General features: G+C 49.7%; 1 protein-coding gene across 1 annotated transcript in view; it reads left to right on the top strand.

The window, feature by feature from the left end:
- Positions 1–1,181: 1,181 nt before the first annotated feature.
- The window catches only part of LOC144142757 (uncharacterized), a 206,554-nt gene continuing 192,107 nt past the window's right edge, over positions 1,182–15,628 (top strand). The window contains exon 1 of the mRNA XM_077674455.1: positions 1,182–2,095. The gene's annotated coding sequence lies outside the window, so the exon portion shown is untranslated. The remainder of the gene's footprint in view (positions 2,096–15,628) is intronic.

Raw genomic sequence — 15,628 nt, 5'->3', positions numbered from 1 at the left:
GCATCGATGCATGCGATGCATCCGAATGCCCAAAAAACTACGAGCACCGCTCGTACGTTGCTAAAACTCTGCACCTGGTGGTACTGGAATGCAAAAGCCGGACAAGAACTGCTCAAGACCCACCACCAACAAAAGACCCATGGGGAGGCCGCGCTAACGAGTCGAGACCCCAGCGACCAGCGCATTGCTGGGAATACGGCGAAGGCAACACCATGGTTTGCCGAAAAAGGAAACCGTTCATCTAGAGCTAAGACAAAGGTGACCTGATCTTTAAATAAACATTACTCCTGATCCTCGCATGTGAAACTTGACAGTATGAAAAACCTTACCGAGGGCATGTGAAATGTCCAACCTGCTCTGATGAAGCGGTTCCGACAGACCTTCACCGCCTAATATGGACATGCCCTGGAACTAAGGACATTCGAAGGAAATGTTTGATGGCAGCAGGCCTAAATTTGCGGCAAGACACGCATTACCATCGGTGGCTCCATGGGCCTGCATGCCTACCGTTCCTTGGTGGTCTATATTCGGGAGGCCAACCTAGTTTCCTGGATATAGAGTGGGCTCGCTTAATGCCTACTAAGCCTTGAGGCTATTAAATAAACGAAGAACAACAATATCGTTGTAGGTTACACGGTCTGTAAGCAAACTCAACCTTCCGACCGCTTGTTTTAAACAACAGGGCTCCCAGTAACACACCTTGGGGGGTGCGATAAAGCGAACTTGAGAGGGAGGCAGGGCGGCGACGCAAGTGCACCGCCAACGCGGGTCGCGGCGGCCAACAATGACCCTTATCGTCCGCGGACCCGATAAGCGAAGGCTACGCTATCGGCCGCCCCGACCCGAAGCTCCGTTCTCGTGGGAAAAAAGTGTTAAAACACGGGAATGTTGACGCAGCCGGGCGATAACGGCCCCTTCGCGAGCACTGCGATGTGAAAGAAATAGCGGGAGGTGGAACGGCCACCGGAATTATCTTTGCCTCTCCGAAGCCGCTATGGCTGCCGCTTTCTGCTCTTTCTCGCCACTCTGGGTTTTATCTTTTATTTTGTTCTCCTTGCGCGCCGTTTTCAGAAGCTACGGTGATGGAGGGAAGAAGAACTGTGACGCAAGGCGCAGACGCGCAAGCGCTCCAGTCTGGCAACAAGCTCGCCCGATCCTCCGCGCGTTTGTCGTCTGCAAGACCGCATCGCTTCTCCGGCTGCATCGCCTGTGACGATCGTCTGCTCACCTTACCGATTTGGGAAGCGCCGATGACGTCGACAGTGGACGCACTTTGGTCGCTTTTTCATCGAGGTCAACTTTGACAGCGTGATTTACAACTTGGTTGTGCGGTGGCTTTATTTCTTCCTTTTTTTACTGTTTTAGCAACATCCAACTTCGCGCGCACGGCGTTCGGGGATTACAACATGGCGGGGGCAAAGTGAAACTGTCGTCTGCTGACCTCGCACATCGTCTGCTAGCCTGTGTGAACCTCGCGCAGTGTGAAGATTACGTGTGGAGAGGTGTGCTCGATTCATCCAGGGTTAAATAATGAAGTGGCTACGCTTAAAGCTGTTCCCAGCAGCTATCGAGGGGTGACTGAATAACGGCCCTGGTTTATAATGATAGGACGGTCCAGGCTTTGTTTTGACTGTGACTGGTCGTGTGAACGCGCTAACCTCCGAAACTAGTTTTGCCGCCTACTCTCCCTGTACTGGGGGCGCTCGGAACTGTTTTGTTTGAGTGAATTCGCGGTGACCAACGCGCGTCCAGCCTCCGTATTTGTGATTTGCGCGCAGTCCAAGTTGATGTGATACGAAGCGGCGCCATCGTGTCGGGGTGATCTTCAAGAGAGTTGCCGAGGGCCGTTGAGCTCCCCCCGGCCTTGACTTGAGCAACGAGAATCATTCACTTTTACTGTTGACGCTGGCTTCGAGACGTTTATCACTCTTTACTTCAAAATAGCCAAAACTTCGTGAAGCTACTGTGGTGCGGTTGAGTACGGTGTGTTGAAGTGTTCACAGAACGACTGGCACGCTTGGATTACATTTGCCGCCTAGACTGTTCCGTTCTAAGGATACCCCAGCTGTTCCGTGGCTGGTATTTCGCAGCGAAGGTGAGTGAATTTTTCTTCAAATGACTCGACTGTACACATTCGTATTCTTTAAAAAAAAAAAAAAACTCGCTTTTGTTAAACAAGTGTGGTTTCGCCAAATTTGGGTGAGGAAGCGTAAGAGGTGTTAACTACGCTCTGATACCTCGAAGGCTTAAATAGTCCGGAAATTTGCGTAAAACTACCATGAAGCTTTGTGTCCAACGTAGTTAATCGGGAACTAGCGTTACGCTACCATATTGAATTTGTTTTTTTTTTTTTCCGACGCACACATCTGTATTGACTGCGGTACATCGGTGACAGCTCAACTTATCATCCGTACGTAGAGTCTTTGAGACCAAATTCTACGTTCCCTGGGAAACTTTGGCTCCAGCAATGCTGCGAATGGTTTGAACCCACTCGCCATACGTCACGCGAGACGTAGAACACGCTGCGTATACATTCGTCCCATTCGTAGGCTTATCGCAATGGACGGAACCACATCGTCCATGGACCACACCCTTCCCCACCCCTGTTCTCTATTTCTCCTTTCCAAACAATTTCCACGGCACGGCGTTGCCCAAGGAGCGTGTGGAAATGAGTGTTTAAAATACACAAACAATGTGAGCAAAAAATATTGTCGATTGTTTACCATACGCAAAAAAAAAAAAAAAATCGTCGCTTATGTTGGTTTTCCAAATTCGTAAGGAAACGTCAAGACATTTTGCGTAACTTTCCGACAGCCAGTTGCTAAGTTAACTCCGTTACCCCCAATATAACATCATAACGAATTCAATTGTCGCTAAGTCAAAGCTAGCTTCAGTTACTTCTTTTCTGCTGTGGCCCTCTGTCACGTCATTCTTACCATACTTGCATGCGTGAATGAAAGCAAAAAAAAAAAAGACAGCCGCAAGTTGGACTGCAGTTTCAAGATGATGATGAGGATGATGATGATGATTTGGAAGCACATCATTGTCATTATTACTAGCAAAACAAAAGGAAAATGAAGTATTCGAGCTGAGGCACACGCAAATACAGGCCAGGAACCATTCCGATCTTGGTGACCGCAATAAACCGACCCGTATTAGAAGCTAACTGAACCTGAAAACACCTCGCATCAGCCAAAAACTAAAGGTTTTAAAGTCGGTAAGACTACACCGCTTAGGTAGGATATGAACATAACGCGAAGTGCACGACGGGGGCTGAAACGAACCTTTTAGCCCCCAAAAAAAGGGACGCCATCGCAGTCACAGTCATTTCAAGAAATCGTTGACACAGCGTAGGCCTTCACCCTGTCCCCGTAGTTTCGTTTTCCTTGCATGTGTTTACAAGAAGTGCCTTCTCCCAATTCGCGTAGCTGTCAGCAATGCTGCCGATGTCAGCAATGCGCAACTCGCTCGCCAGGCATTTCTCGTCGTCGAACTTGCAAAAAAGTGTAAATTTGGGCGAGTTAGTTGTTCATTTTGGTGTAACGCAACGCAGAAAGATGGCGGACAGTGTATAAGTCTTTATTGAGAAAAAGGGGGGCCAGTGGCTTAAGAAAGGAGGGGGTGGTTCGGGAGGGGGTACGGGGCACCCGTCCTGTGTACTTCTTTTATTTTCTATCCGTCGTCCTTTTGCGCCGTTTTGCACCGAGCCGAAGTTGCACTTTCACGCACCCTCAACGTGTAAACCCGGCCCAGGCCGCAACGCAACAAGACGGTCCACGCGACGCCGTGACATGCTGGGTTAGTGACGGCCCTAAATAAGCTGGCAGAGATGGCAAGGGTAACTTGAGACAGAAGATGCATGAAAAACGCCTTCCGTGCCGCAATATCCCCGGCTTTAAGTGTCGCAATTGTTCCCGGCTGCGTCGAAGGCAGTCGATCTTGAGATGCATCGACAAAGGAGCACGTGACGTGGAACGTTCTGGTGCGACGTGTCCGAGCGTCTGCCATACAGAACAACGCTAACTACGAATGCGGTCACGTAACGCTGGTTACGCTGGATAACAGAAAGAGAAAAGAATATTACACGTTGTTTGTAATATCCGGCCCGCCAGAGGGCCTTGATTCCTCGGGCCATCGAGTCGGCCCGGTCAAGAGGCATCCTGGAGGGACGCTTCACCACCTCCCTTTTCCCTTCCCCTTTTGCTCTAATAAACGTTTTCTACTAGTACTATTTGTATACTAAGTGTGTAACTATGACGTTATCTTTGGGAAGTTCTGAATCTTTTGGACTTTTAGACGACCCACGGGCATTTTTATCCGGGCGTTGGGAATAGTTGTCAAAGTCGCCCCGTAAAAAGCGGAGCAGCTGGACAAATAATTTGTTCCTTGCTGTTTCCAGTGACGAAACTCATTTACTTTGAAAGAGGTCGCGCTCAAAGAAAGAGTCGGACTCAACGCAAGGGGCTTAACAGGGCGATGCAAGAACAACAAATACAACTCACGCACCGAATGCCACGCACTTTAATGTCTCTGGTTTGTGGTCAAAAAAAAAAAAAAAAAACAGTCGTGTACTTTGCTCTTATGCGACCAACCATACGACGACGAAAGCACTAAAACATAGGCAAGGTATGTTATCTCGGCGATGTCGGCTTGTGCTGAGGATAATCTGAAGAGGCGTTCATTGGTTCACCATCCAGAAAGTGACATCCATGGGTTACTGGTGGCGCGGTCCGTTCATGCTTGCCTGCCTGATTTCGGGCATTGCTTCTAGGCGTACAAGCGACTCGCGATCTCCCTTTCGATCTCAAATGCCCCGGCCGGTCAACATTTCACTGCCGAGGGCGCGGAGACGGCGGTTGTTGCGACCATACCAAGTTCTATAGTGTAGCTAGCGTCTCGAGAAGGGCGCCGTGAGTGCTCGCGTGTGCACCGGCGATCCCGGGAACCGGTCTTCATCGCGGACGTCAAGGCAGGACCTCGGTGATCGCGTGCCGGAGCTCCGGTGGAAAAAACGTGCCCGGCGTGTCACTGCCGAGTAGCAGACGATCGTCTGCGTTCGTCTCTTCAGCAAGGAGAGAGATGTCGTCATTGGCTTTCGGAGACCCGCGCGCGCGAGAGAGAAGTTTGTCGAGAAAGGAGGAAGGGCGAAGGAGGAGTGTACACTCGTGCGCTCTGCTGACGAGATACGCGTTCGCGCGGAGCGTGGGAAAAATTGGTCCGTCAGGAGAGGTCTCTTGCGAGCGGCGAGCCTTATCGGCGTTGCTTCTTCGCTGGATGCGCCTCGATTAGCGCGCTGGCTAATCGACCTGGTCGGTGTGTGTGTGCACCCGACTGCTCTGCCGGGGAGAGGAGGTCGGGAGAGCCGTGGTTTTCGGAGGAACGTAAGATACGGATGCCGTGGCGGCAAACCGGCTCCGTCTGCAACGCAAGGCGGCTGTCGTCTGCTATTCTGTCGTCTGCCACCGTTTCGTCTGCTCCACTTGCAAACGATGCGCGTCGCGGGGGACCTGCTAAGCCTTTCACTGACCGGTATTCTTATCGTCTGCCGCCCTGTATTGCGCCTTTCACCCCTTTTAAAAGCGCCGCTTCGGTATTTATAGCGTGGGGAGTGTGAAACATTGGCCTCGCAAGGTGATATCACGTGGCCTACGTTCCGGCAAGTTGGCGTTTGTAAGCGAGCACGTGAGAACAGGGTTAAGCTAGAAAAAGAAGAGTCGCCATTTTGATAAAAAAGATTACACCTTTAGTTCGAAAAAAGTGTGAACCTGTCCAGCAGCTTCACGGAGTAAATCGACTGTATGGCTGTGTTTTGACTGAAAGTGGTCTTTATGCTTTAAGCGATTAGCTTCTGCGTGAAATTTCTTTGTGCAGCGCCTACCGAATAATTTGACAGGTCATGCAAAGCTGTGCGGGGAATTTGCGCGATGCCTTTACTCGGGTACAATTAAAGAACGACAGTAGCGCGTCTAGTGTACCACTCCGCTGAAGCGACGGACCCGGATGGCAACGCGCGGGCGCGTTTTGAAACGAGATTGCGCTGAATGCGTATAACATCGTCTTCTTTTTCACACCTAGTTTTTTTTTTTTTCGTGGTCTCATTTCATTTGTCTGTGGCTAGACGTGTCACTGGTGTGTCCTCGGGAGTACTTAAAAGCGAACTCACGTTAGGTCGGCGCACTTCTCCGCGGGTGTCGTGGGAGAGAGAGAGGAACAGCTTTAGTTTAGCTACACTGGCCGAGGTTGAGTAGTTTCGCGTGGACCCTGAAGGCCCGTGCTGCGCAAGCGCGAGGAGCATTGGATTGGATTGGATTGAATTTGGGTTGAATTGGACTGGATTGGATTGGATCAAATTGGTTTGTATTGTATTGGATGGGAAATTCAATCCAATTGGAGTACGGGTGTGTAGAAAATTGGGTCTGCACATTCGCCGGTCTGCGCTTTCCAGAGGAGTGACGTCATAGCCGCGGCAGACGCACTGGCGCCGGCGCGTGCCCAGCTGTGCGCCTCCGTCGCTCAGTAGCCCAGTCTAATGCTGCGCCGGAGCCGTTTTATATCCGTTTCGCGTGGCTCCTGGAGAGCCGTGCTGCGCATGCGCGAGGAGCATGACTGGACTGGACTGGACTGGACTGGACTGGACTGGACTGGACTGGACTGGACTGGACTGGACTGGATTAGATTGGATTGCATTGCTGAACCTTAGCTCACGCTACGTATATCCTGGCATAGCCGAGCTAAGCCACTGCTAATTTTTTTTTCTGAACTGCCAACTAAAGATTGGAGAAATCGAATCGAAGGAATTCGATATGATTAACAGAGGAACGCCGCAAGGCTCGGTGTTATCCCCTTTTCTTTTCAACATGGTGATTATAGGCCTCCCTGAGAAACCGAATAGGATTGAGAACCTCAACCACACCATATATGCGAATGACCTCACATCATGGGTGGCATGCAGGAGGCAGCGGGTGTCGTGGGAACATTCCCGGCAAAGGTTCCTCAGATCACCCGCAGCAGACAGCTTCTAACAGAAGACAGGAGAGAGCCAGTGTGTCAAGCGTTTAGTCGCCAAATCTTTTCACTCGAAGTCGTTCAACTCTAAAGATAATAAATTTGCATCTTAAAACAATGCCGCGCGCGTCGAAGAAAGTGACGAGCTTGCACTGGGAAGACATTCTCGATGGCCCGGATACTCCACTGACACGCATGCAGCCGACGTTCCTTTTGTGCTCTAATGACACACGTCTCATGTAACATCCCCGATTGAGATTGCATGCACCCCCCTCTCTCCCCCGCGTGCTTGACATCGAACCACGATCAACGCCACAAGCAAGGCGGCGTGCAGATTGAAGGAGGCGGGAGTTTTGAAAGAACGTTTCGAGCAAGCCGTTCGAAGATGGTCTCGCTTCTCGGCACCCCCTTGCCATTGCATTTTTTTGTTGTTGTTTTCGTTCTTGTTTCGCGTATCGCCCTCTCATCTGCTTCACATATTTCAATGTGGGAAGGAAGGGGCTCTTGCGCGGATGCGGAGCTGTCCGTACCCCGCTGTGACGAACGACTGCTACGGGGGAGAACGTCCTAAGTGGGACGGTAATGTTGCATCCTCTTCCATCGGCATTCGTCGATTGAAGACGCAACGCCTTCTAGATAAGCATGCAGGCCTCCACATCAGCGTTTCCTCGTTTTCTCCAATACAGAGACCGGCAAGAGCCGTCTCACTACAGTCATTTAAATATAACAGCTATTAGGAAGTGTAGAGAAAGTGGGTCTCCCGTTTAACTGCGGTTGAGTTGTGCCTGAAGGCCTTCAATTTATGTGGAAGACGTCGCCTGAAGCAACGGTGGTATTGAGCGACCTCCTTTCCACCTGAACTGTGGCCGCGCGAGATGCGTTACTCATATGCGCGTGTCAGAACACACAAAGTTTCGTGCAGTGCTTGCGAGGCGCAGTCCAACATTTAGTGCCGCTCCGTGTAATGGAAACATTTTCGAGAAGTGCGCGAACCCTTTCTCGACCTAGCAGTTAACTTTTCGGAAGGGGTTAGGGGGAGGGGGGCTATGTACAGTTGGAAGCTCATGATTGAGGCAGCGGACATGCGGAATTTCGCGCTCGTTAGAGACTTCTGCGGTGGTTTAGCTTCGTTCGAATTCTTTCAATACCACCCTCCTTACAGCCCATGCGCTGCTTTGGCGCGCAAAACTCAAATTTGAATTTTATCAGCGGGCAGAGGAAGGTTGGCGCAGATTGACAAGGTATAGGCGTAGCACTCTATCCCAAATGTTCATTTTGAGATTTTTCCGCCTATGCGCAAGGGACACGTGTGCATACTAGAAATAAACAAAAATAACTAATTATCTTAGCTATCTTGCCTATCCGTCGTTAGTTAGCTGTCCTGTACACTATTCGCACAGCGTGTTCCGCGTGGTTTGGTGATATCCACATTGCTGGTAGTTGGGCTCCATTCCTTTCTTTTCGTTGCTTTGTTGCTTCAACTCATTGTTTTCACCTGCAAACGGCTGCACTTGACGCACTTGGAAGCCTTCTCACAGCGAGATCACATGGATCTTCTATTAAAAAAACTAATCATCATTATCATCACCGTCGTCGTCGTCGTCATCATCACGTCTGCGGCTACGGCAGGACGAAGGCGTCCGCTATGTTCCTCCAATCGCTTCTGTCACAAAAAAGAAACGAAATCACGCCCCAGTGGGATTCGAACCTGCACCTTATCGGTTCTCAATACAGCGGCACTACTGGGCAATTCGACAGAACTTCGAAATAACTTGGCGAGTTCTAATGCTCGTGCACACTCTGACCACTAGATGGCACGTGCAACGGGATCGGCCAAGGAGCTTAAAATGACCATCCGAACTCCGGCAAAAGAATCAACTCAAAAAGGAAAATAAGTGTGCGAAAGCTCATTAAAGGAGCCATGAAGATAAATTACAACTCTGTTTCTTTTCAAAGAACTAGCCTTTGGTAACTCCCTCAGCTTTGTTCCACCCACGCAAGACGTTTTCTAACCAAAAAATTTGCCGTGTGTCTGCTCCTTTCGTTGCAAATGTCGACGAAAGACGATAGCCTGTCGTCGACATTTGCCCAGCAAACGCTATTTTCAGCGTTTTTTCCCTGCAGGTCTCTCAAGAATTCCCTGCTAATTTCTCTGCATGCTTTTTTTGCAGCTGACTGATTATTACGTGGAATCCTGTTTGGTTTTGGGAGTTAGTCAGCGCCGCATATATGTCTACTTTACGTAGCCTTCCAGACGCAGGCGCCGTCCAGAGAATCAGAGCTTCAGAGTGAACTAAATTCCACTACATATGCTGATGAGCAGCATTTGACTATGCATTTCACGTTTTATACCAAACAGCACGCTTACTTCCCATGCTAAAGCTCTAAGTTAAAACAGCCCATGTGAGAAGGAACAAGAAATCGTTGAGTAATTGAGGTAATTTTAGCGCAGTTCCGGGACTGCTGGGGCCATCTCTTGTTCACATCACGCGGTCTAAGGCGCACCAGAACTACTTTTTTGTATATTGCGCAGGAATACATGTGAACAGGCGAACAGGGCCTTCAGCCGCCGCTGCTTTACGCTTTACGAGCTCTTTCTCGTGGGGTATTCTTTCCTCTATACTCCCTCGTCTTATGAAGTGGATTGGAAGCGGTCTTGGATGCTTCTGGCTTGCGCGAAAACGACTGCAGATATGTTGAACAAAAATCCGACGAAGTGTTAAGAGAACTTTTCAAAAGAAAACAAAGTAACATATGATGCGAGGTCCGGTTTTTTTTTTTTTTTTTTCCTTTTAACTCCATGGCTCCTAAGAGTCCCTGCATCTATTAAAGATTTCCTTTTACCTTTTGGCCGAAATTACAGCCGCCAATTTCCTGAAAAAGGAAAAATTCCCCGCGTGGAACATCACTGGTTTTGTGTACGATACAGGCGTACTATTTCCACAGTTTTCGCAGCCTCCTCGGTGTGGGTGCACGCAACTAGCGTGTCCCTGGCTGCGCGGTGCAGAAATACCAGAGTTGAACGGTCGTAAAAAAACCGATCCGCCTGCCTCCCTCCTTCCCAACCGCGCATGAAAAGCCATACCGAACAGGGTTTTCGTACGCGACGATGAAGTCATGCGGTCGGCTCCTGAAAAGGCTCCAACTCGTCGAAGTGCGAGAGAGAGAGGGCGCAGAGGAGGACGTCTTTTCTTCCACACGCAGCGTGTTACCCATCACAGTTCGCTTTCGCTAGAATATACTCAGGGTGTGGTTTACGACCATCGCTTCTTGCTGCTTCGTCGGTGCTGCCACCGACGTGTCCCGATCCAAAGCGATCCAAAGCCAGGGTCACTGCAAGAAGACAAGGATGTTCCTCGCTTGTGCTGCGTTACACTCTTCGTTTTTTCGTGAGCTCGTATAGGACTACTTTTGTTGTTTTGACGGGGAAAGTAGTCCTACCATCTTTTTATTATTATTATTATTATACCCCGTTTCCTGTTTTTTATCCCCCCCCCCCAGCCTCCACAGGGGCTAAAAGGCTTATGCAATGGAATAGTGTCCATAGATGAACCCCGCACCTCCGCAACTCTTTTTTGTTGTATATTTTTCTTAGCTCGTGTACTCAGTTTTTCTAAACCTTCATGTCGTATCTTATATCTCCCCTTCCTCACTTCCTGTGTGGATGTCCCAGTCTTGGAGGGCTTTTTTTTTTCTTCTAGCGGTACAAGCGTAAACGTGAACTTATTGACACCCCATGCAGCTCGGCCGTCAGATCTGAGCTAAATACGTTTTTTTACTGAATTCGTATCGTGAAATATTGGCACGTTACGAGGGGGAGGCCTTATGAATGGGCGGGGCGAAGCAAAGGTGGACCACAGGGCTTTAAACAAGGAACACCGCTGTAAGGGGTGTGGACCGAGACAAGAGGTGCATGTCCGCATTTCGCACCGGTTCAACAGCGCGGGAAATTCGAACTGCGGGAGGTTTTCCGGAGACAGAATGAATCGCCGTGCGGAATATCGTGAAATGTGGGGACGATGGCTTTGTAAAGGACAGCAAACGGCGAAAAACATTTTTTTTTTAATTTAGGGAGCCCGTGACTCATGGGCCGTGAAATTTTTACGCTTTAAGGTGTGGGAAGTGTGACTACGACCTGTGGAGTCCAAGCGGGCAACGAACCCTGCAGCGACTTTTCAGAATCGGCGAGCGTGGTTATAACGTCAAGTAATTTTCCGGCGTTTTCCCGCGTTGTTCACAGTCGTCGCAGGTGCCGGCGCGACGTTATGCGTGTATGACGTTTTGGAACGCAGGTTTCATACCCTCGTCACCAATGTGTGGTGCTGCGCATTGCGCAGCTGTGTACCGTAAAGCTTCTCTAAGGAGGTGGCACTTCGGAGAATCCGCATGCCAAGTCCATTTTAGTGGCACACGACAAGTAAAGCGTACGCGGCGAGCGTCCGTTCCCTGCCGAACGCTCTCTGACCGCTTCCCCAGCCGCTCCCCGATCAACGCCAGCGCCGCGGTGCGGCCCCCTTAGGCAGCGCACGAAGCTCTCCCTTAGCGTTACGGCGGAGTTGCGCGACCAGAAAAGTATTGAAGGACTCTGGCGCAGCTTTGAACACCGGCGATTAGGACCTCTCGGACGACGCGAGTTCCCTTGACACACGTCCTTTTTGTACAGCCTCTGCAAGTGAGGCGACCTCGGGGTTGTAGGAAAAAAAATTCACGCATCTCCACGAAGTGTATCATGACGAGTGGGCGAAGCACTGGGGATCGTTCTTACAGTAAATCACCCGTGACATTGCCCATTTGCGCATGTTAATGAGTGACAAAGCGTGGGTACAGCATATACAATTCCAATCCAATCCAATCCGATATAATTCAATCTAATCCAATCCAATCCAATCAATTTCAATCCAATCCAATACTCCTCGCGCATGCGCAACACTGTGTACACGGACGCCAAGCCCCGGACAAAGCGAGGTCCTAATGTGCTTCGCCCCTAAAACGATTCGGTACCCGACAGGAGAGTTGAACTGCCGCCATAGTCCCAGAACGGACAGCGGAAGGGGCGGGTTTACCTGCAGAAGGTAACGAACCGGGCGTCAGCCAGGAGGGTGCGCTCGGGCGCTTTCCTTGAGCGCGGGAAAACCGAGCGAGGGGAGATAGCGGAAATGCGTGGGAAAAATGGGAACCAAGCTACTGGTATACATTCTGAAATGCCTCGTCGCAGTGTCGTCTGCTCGTTTGTTTCGCGTCGTCTGCTGCAGCGAGGACTTTCGTGGGAGAAGCACGCTGGAGGAAATTAGGGGAAGGAGAAGTCGGAACTGAAAGAAAAGTGCGAATGAGGAGAAGAAACATGACGAAAAATAAACAAGGGCAACAAGAAAAGAAAAAAAAAAAAGAAACTGCCGAGTATGCTTTTCTTCCTCGGCGATGGCTTCACCTGCTTTGACGGGCCAAGAAACAGAATGCCTGTAGCAAATGAAGACGCGTTGCTTCGGACCTTTTTTCCTTCTCCCCTTCTCAATTTCTGCCTGGCAGCTGTAATATATCGAAGGAACCAAGCCAGGCACAGAAGCGGCGGTGGGAGATGCGCAAAGAAGCGTGCGAACAAGCTGGGAACCAAAACAAGGTCGGCAACCTTGGAAGCTCGGCGGCCGACTCTGTCGTCTGCTGTAAGTATTGTCTGCTGTTCGTGCTAGTGCGCTCGTTTGACTGACCTTTGACTCAACATTCTTTTTCCACGGTGCTCGGTTCCGTTCGAACGCACTTGCGCGCTTACCTGTTTGTTACCTGACCCGGTTTCAACAGTTAACTGACCCGGTTGAGGGCGCATTAACCCGCCGCGGTGGCTCAGTGGCTAAGGCGTTGCGCTGCTGAGCACGAGGTCGCGGGTTCGATTCCCGGCCGCGGCGGCCGCTTTTCTGATGGAAGCGAAAAGCAAAAACGCCCGTGTGCACGAGATTTCGGCGCACGTTAAAGATCCCCAGGTGGTCAAAATTAATCCGGAGCCCTCCACTACGGCGCGCCTCATCGCCTGCGTTGCGTCGGCGCGTTAAACCCTACAATCAATCAATCAATGAGGGCGCATTAGGACGAAGTATCAGCCGGTGAACGCTCACGGACAACCGCGTCGCGAAAAATGTGTCGCGTCATATATATCGTCTCAGATATGGGTATAAGTCGCTCGCTGGGAACAAGCAACCCGATATTGATGACGGTCGAAGAAGTGCTTATAACTGCAATTTACTTGCGCTCCGGGATGTCATAAGATGACAGTTACGATAAAGAGAAGTTAGCCCTATCTGTGCACCGGTTGTGCTCGATTATCGCATAGTAACATTCGATTTAATAAAAGGAACATAATAGTAAAAAATGTATCGCTCGCAATAATTAGCCTGCGCTGGTTTGTACAACCCAGCTTCAAAATACCAAAAAAATATTACCTGTGTTACCATAAAACATTTCCTTTCCACGAACCATGCACCTGCTCGTATACATTACGACTCTTTGCGGTATCCTGCCTATGTCGTCCGACTAGTTGCTGCTTCTACTGCTGCTGCTGCTGATAACAACAACAACAACAACAACAACAACAACAACAACAACAACAACAATAATAATAATAATAATAACTGCGATGATTATGATGCTGAGGAGGAAGAGGAGAAGGAGGATCTAACTTTGCTGTTTCAAATTGGTTTTCATGCCATATTTTTACTGCTTCTTCCTAACTAGTGCAACTGCATTCGCGTCTTTGAATCATTTCGGTGTCCTTTCAGTGTATTACCGTCTTTGCAGGGCGTCGAGTTCATTTTAGCCTCGTAGGTGACCCATACGGCCCGTGGCTGGTCTCAGGTCTGAAAGCCAAGACGAAGCCCTATTCACCGCGAGGGAGTACACGGTCCAGTTTTCGTACGTCGGGTACCACGAGAAGTATGTCTCGCAGTGCAAGCCGTGATGGAGATTCTCTTTATCACACCCTAACTGCGTCTAACTCTTTTTTTTTTATTTCGCAGTTAATACAGAAGCCAGGTCTTAATTATTTCAGCTGGAGTCATTGTGCGCAACCTAGTTTACAGCAACACGCTCGTCGTCTTTAGAGCCTCGTTATAAACCAAACGGGTCAAACGAAGTTGGGAACCGCCAACGGAGATCCGAATCCCTGTATACCGGGAGAGTATAGCCACAGGCCACGAAGGTCATTCATTGTCTCTGCAGAGTTTTCCCTTCTCTTTCTCTTTTATTGTGTGAATCGCGTAACCACCGCAACGACTTATGCTGCACTGCCATGCTAACCCAGCACGGTTAATTTCCTCCCCTCAGTGAAAACGACGCATGCATTGTCCGGGGGCGTCCGCGGAAAATAGCGCGGCTAATTTGAGCACGCTGGTCGTGCTTTGAATAAGGAGCCCGGTCTTATTCTTTTTCGCTCTTTTTACACACGTTCTCTTGGCTTATTCGCAACATGCAGTGCCGCTCGCGAGTTTCCTTTTCGGGTGTTAAAGGGTCATCGTGCCTAGGGGGCTGCTCAACAGAAGACGTAATTAGCCTTCAACTACCGCGGCCCTCTTACGCCCGGAGAATGTCGAAAGAGCCCTGCGAGGGCCAAATACGCTTCGCTCTGAGAATTGTGTCTGGGGTCCTTAACGCGTTTTTTGTTATATTATAAATTTCGGAAAAGGAATGCAGTGCGTTTAATTTTCGCCCGTGCCGGTAGCACAGCAAGAAATAGCCTACAAAAAACCCATCTGGATAGACCGGGCTGTGAAAGTGTTCGCATTGTTTAGGGTGAGTCTTTTTGTTAATTAGGTTAACTCGCAGCAAGCTACGACGACTTCCTTGAGCGCCCAAAAAGAGATGAAAAAAAAAATGGAGTAACGTAGTAGGACTCCTGCGCGAGAGATGGCGCCACCATCGCTGTGTCGGGTGCCCGCGTGTTTCTTGTCGTCTGCTGTCGCTGCCCCCTCACGCGATGGTTGCTTTGGGGTCAAGAGCGCGTTCCGTTTCCCTTCGAAGGGTGTTGTGACCTTTGACTTCCGCGCTAAAGTTCTTCGCGGTCGCGTACGCGGGGGGTTATGCCCTTTACCAGCGGCCAGGCGTCTGCATACCAAACGCGGGGACTCGGACACGCGTGACAGTAAAAAGGAAAATAAAGAACAAAACGACGTCGTCTGCGCTAGCGTAGCAGACGACAGGTCCGCTGAGTGGACGCAGCTGATGCACGACTCGCGTGGTTCGTTGTGCCTTTGTGAACTGCCTAACAACGAAACCAGAAGGGAAAAAAAATAGATGCAAGGGTTGTGCAGTCATTGTAAGACGCTGTACACCGTCATTCAGATATTTGGTTAAAGGGTCATAGAGGCAAGATATATTTATAACGGCCTCCGCATTTATATTTCCAAAAAGCAGTATTCGTGGATTACAAAACTCGAACATTCACGTACCAAACCCCTAGGTAACCTTAAAAAAGTACAACTGGGAGTTTGAAAATAAGGTATAGCAGATATAGCTAAAATAAATGTAACTGCGATAGACATGTACGAAAAAACTAAAATACCAGCAACGTCTGAACTATGTCATCAAAATGTGTCTAAATAGCGTCCATGAAAAGAATATCAGCTACATCGAGAGTACG

The sequence above is a fragment of the Haemaphysalis longicornis genome, unplaced genomic scaffold (genome assembly GCF_048455015.1).
Source record: "Haemaphysalis longicornis isolate Haplotype H1 unplaced genomic scaffold, Haemaphysalis longicornis Haplotype H1 scaffold_6, whole genome shotgun sequence".
Classification (NCBI taxonomy): Eukaryota; Metazoa; Arthropoda; class Arachnida; order Ixodida; family Ixodidae; genus Haemaphysalis; species Haemaphysalis longicornis.
This window is presented reverse-complemented; position numbering and strand designations above follow the sequence as displayed.